Consider the following 4,224-nt stretch of genomic DNA (forward strand, 5'->3'; position numbering starts at 1 on the left):
GTTTGCTTTATATTATGTGAAGTTGTTATTCTTGAAATTTGAAATTTAGGAAGCGTTTCTTTGTAGATCTTAATGCTTTTTTCTTCAAGGACTACTTAATAATAATATTTTAAAATCAGAAATAATTTGAAACTAGGATGATGCTCCCTTCTCTAGAGAGGATTTACATTCTGTTTTGTTCTGTTTTATTAGATGCTTGAAGACGCTAACAAAAAAGTTTCATTCGAGGAGTTGCCTTTGTGGCTCATTGGCTTAAGGATCCAGCATTGCCATGAGCTGCGGTGTAGGTTGAAAACGTGGCTTGGATCCAGCACTGCTGTGGCTGTGGTGTATGCCCGCAGCTGCAGCTCAGATTCCACTCCTAGCATGGGAACTTCCATATGCTGCGGGAGTGGCCCTTAAAAAAACAAACAAAAAAGTTTCACTCATCCAATTTCAAGCACTAGATAGTCTGGACTTCAGCTTCAGTCTCTACCAAAGACGATCCACTACCGTTTTATCTTTTATAAGGCAGCTCTTTGTGATCTTGCCACGGACTCCTTCCTACCCCGACCTCCTCTCAAACCCCTTGAATGTAGATAAAGTGCTACTCCACTTTCAATAGAAGAATGGGAGGAGCCAACAAGGAAGACACCAGCAGCTCCAAAAAGTACTACTTGGCCGTCTTTAGCGCTGGCATTCTAGGAATCTGTACCCAGAAACTCACCGTACTCAGACGTAGTTCCGCTTCAGAGGGCGGGGTTGTGGCGGTCGTTTCTCTCGGGCATTCTGGGAAATGTAGTCTGGGGTAGTTACAGCCCAAGGCACTTCCGCTTCCGGATCTCCGTACTAGGGAATTCTGGGAAGGTGCCCACAGGCTCCCTCTAGTCAAAAGGAGGTGCTTCCGTTGTAGGAGAGCCAGGATCTTCCTTTCGGGTAAATGTGTTGTCGATCCCCGGGACCCCCTCCAGGCTCGGAACTACCCAAGTCTGGGCGGGGAGCCAGCGAGGCCCTGGCCCTCGCCATCGGGAAGAGAAAGAAGAGAAGCCTTGGATTGTTGCAGAACATGGGGTTGCGAAAGTTTGCGTTCTCTTCCGCTGAACCTCTCGCTCGGAGCACTTGGTGCCCGGGTCGAGTGTCGCCTAGTTTGAAAGTTTCCCGGCGCTCCAGCCGCCTTCCCTCACCTACCAGCCTCTTCTGCCACCTCCTAGCGGAGTATAACGTAATGTGAGTTACTTAGTGTCTCTTGGCTTCACTACCCTCATCTCTATAAAAGTGGTGTCATTTAATGGTAGTTCTTTATCGTTTTATACAAATCAACGCATTAGATGACCGCTACAGCCTTATGAGGTAGGCTCCTTTTCCTTTTTTTTTTTTTCCTTTCTTTCTTTTTGGCCATTTTGGCCGCCCTGTGGCATAAGGAGCTCTAGGGTCAGGGATCACATCGGAGCTACAGACGCGACCTAAGCCGAAGCTGCGGCAACGCCGGATCCCTAAGTGCTGCGCGGGGGATCAAACCCGCGTCCCAGGGGATCCCAAGACGCTGCCGATCCCGTTGCGCTATAGAGGGAGCTCTCTTTTTCTTCTTCTTTAAAAAAATAATATTTTTTTTTTTTTAGCAGTTAAGAAATCAGAGGTATTGTTGGAGAAATAAAACATCCTACCAACGCAGAAAGTCCTCTCTACACAAAGTAGGAAAGAAAGCAGTCCTATTACTGAATAAGCATTTCCAGAGTACAGTATTGTAGATAATTTGTGGAAAGAGATTACAAAATAAGAAATTTAACCCTATTTATACAGTCAAACAATGATGAGCTTTTTATACTATTCTGTTTTTTTACCACTCAGTACATAACATTCTCAAGATTAAATGATATCTTGTCCTCCTGTAAGAGGACATGACTGCCTCATTTGTTACAATTCTCTGGTGAGTTCATTCCTAAATTTGCTTGAAAACCTAGTCGTTAATTGATTTTCTCCGAAGGAATAATGAAATTTATCTGATCTCCTCTGCTAGCAGATTTACAGCTCAGAAAGACACCTCCTTTAAACTCCCTTACATTCAAAAGGAACAAACCTCAGAACTTTTGAAGCACTCCTAGGTTGTAAACTTGGTAAGAGCCTTACTTAGCTTCTGACATGCATATCAAGAGGTTAGAGAAAGGCGACCCAACCATTGGGTTTCTTATAGAATTGCTCTAAGAAAAAGGACAGGAAAAACAGAACTTTGTTCAAGGGAAATCCTTTTTTTTTTTTTTTTTAATTTGCTCTTAATGAGTTTATCTGATTTGCCCAAGACTTAACAGCTAGTTAGAGGCACAACTACCAAGGAGTTGCAGCCTCACGTTTGTGGGTGTATTTGTTTTGTTTTATTTTGTTTTTTTGTCTTTTGTCTTTTTAGGGCCGCACCCACGGCATATGGAGTTTCCCAGGCCAGGGGTCTAATCAGAGCTGTTGCTTCTGGCCTATGCCAGAGCCACAGCAATGCCAGATATGAGCTGTGTCTGTGACCTACACCACAGCTCATGGCAACGCCAGATCCTTAACCCACTGAGCGAGGCCAGAGATCGAACCTGAAAACCTCATGGTTCCTAGTCAGATTTGTTTCCACTGCACCACAACAGGGAACTCCAAGTTTGTGTTTTTAATCTCTATGCTGTACCTTTTTTTTTTTTAATTGTAGGAAATAGTCTTGTGTATAGTTTAAGGAAGTCTGTTTGCTATTAGGTTTGTGAGGTGGTTTGGGGCTTTGTAGTTTATATGCTCATTATAGGACTGTATGCCCATATAGAGAGATTAGGAAATATATAAATATAAGAGAGAAAGAATTGGAGTCCTCTGGGGGCTCAGTGGGTTAAGGATCTGGCGTTGTCACTGCTGTGGCTCTGGTTATGCTGTGGCATGTGTTTGATCACTGGACTGGGAACTTCTGCATGCTGCCAGAGTGGCAAAATAAGTAATAATCAAAATTACCATAATATCAGGATTTAGAGATAACCACTGTTAATGGTTTTAATGCATTTGCATCGGAGCTGTATTATACATGGTATTTCTCCCTTAAATTTTTATTAAGTAAAGGCCCAAATATACACAGAGAAAATAGCATAATAAAGCCTTCCCCCCACCTTCATCAGTCATCTGCAACCCTCGTGAATGTTTTGCCCATCTTGTATCCATTCCCCTTCTCACACAAAATGCTTTGGGGGAGATTGGGAGGAGGAGGAGCTAAAATCGTTTGTTTTGTCTTGTTTTTTTTTTAGGGCCACACCTGCGGCATATAGAAGTTCCCAGGCTAGGGGTGGAATCGGAGCTGTAGCTGCCAGCCTACGCCCCAGCCACAGCAAGGCAAGATCCAAGTCACATCTGTGACCTACACCACAGCTTGAGGCAAGGCCAGATCCTTAACTGAGTGCAGCCAGGGATCAAACCCTCTTCCTCATTCATACTAATCGGGCTCATTACCCATGAGCCACAACAAAAACTACTAAAATAGTTTAAACTGAAAACATCCCCAGTCATGGAGTCACCAGAATTTAAAATCCATTAGCGTAAATTGATATGTGGAGAGCAAAAGAAAGCAACTGTTAATAACTTCAGGGTTTTCATTGGTGGCAACCAAGAAGATCAAGTATGTATAGAAGAAAGCTAAGGGACATAGAAACAGTGAGATCTGGAGAGCAATAATTATTTATTTGGTGGCTTAAAATATAAAGGCTCAATTCCTGCTCATGTTATAAAAGTATGGAACACTTCACAAATTTTTGTGTCATCCTTGCGCAGGGGCCATGCTAATATTCTCTGTATTGTTCCAATTTTAGTATATGTGCTTTGAAAGTGAGCACTGGAGAGCAATAATTATGAATTTATTTATTTTTTCTTTTTCTTTCTTTTCTTTTTTTTGGCTACGCTAATGGCACACCGAAGTTTCTGGGCCAGGGATCAAACCCACACCACAGCAGTGACAACACCAGAGAACTCCTGGATTTGGTTTATTTGGAACTTGACTTGAAAGTCTTCTGTATCTTCGTTTCTGATGTGTCTCTTCTTTAGCTAATGTGCTCCTTTGTTGAGGGAGAATGTCGCGTTCTTTAGAGTGTGCAACCAGTGGGAGACTGGCAGATGAAGTTCTTCAGTGTTTGTGGCTGGTGTAGCCACTCAACATCCTGAAACAGGGGCCTGCAGTTCAGTTAGATTTTATTCAGAATTCCTGAAATGGATTTAAGGAAACAATAAAGGGGAACAATA

The 4,224-nt window shown here is 42.9% G+C and overlaps 1 long non-coding RNA gene and 1 other non-coding gene across 2 annotated transcripts; one reads left to right on the forward strand and one right to left on the reverse strand.

The window, feature by feature from the left end:
• The first annotated feature begins 855 nt into the window (after positions 1-855).
• On the forward strand, positions 856-4,224 carry LOC125132119 (uncharacterized). Its single transcript, XR_007136135.1, has 2 exons — positions 856-1,206; positions 3,904-4,224. It is a non-coding gene; the product is annotated as an uncharacterized LOC125132119 (long non-coding RNA).
• Positions 3,715-3,821, reverse strand: LOC125134850 (U6 spliceosomal RNA). The gene has a single exon (XR_007136837.1). It is a non-coding gene; the product is annotated as a U6 spliceosomal RNA (small nuclear RNA).

This window comes from Phacochoerus africanus, chromosome 8 (assembly GCF_016906955.1).
Source record: "Phacochoerus africanus isolate WHEZ1 chromosome 8, ROS_Pafr_v1, whole genome shotgun sequence".
NCBI lineage: Eukaryota > Metazoa > Chordata > Mammalia > Artiodactyla > Suidae > Phacochoerus > Phacochoerus africanus.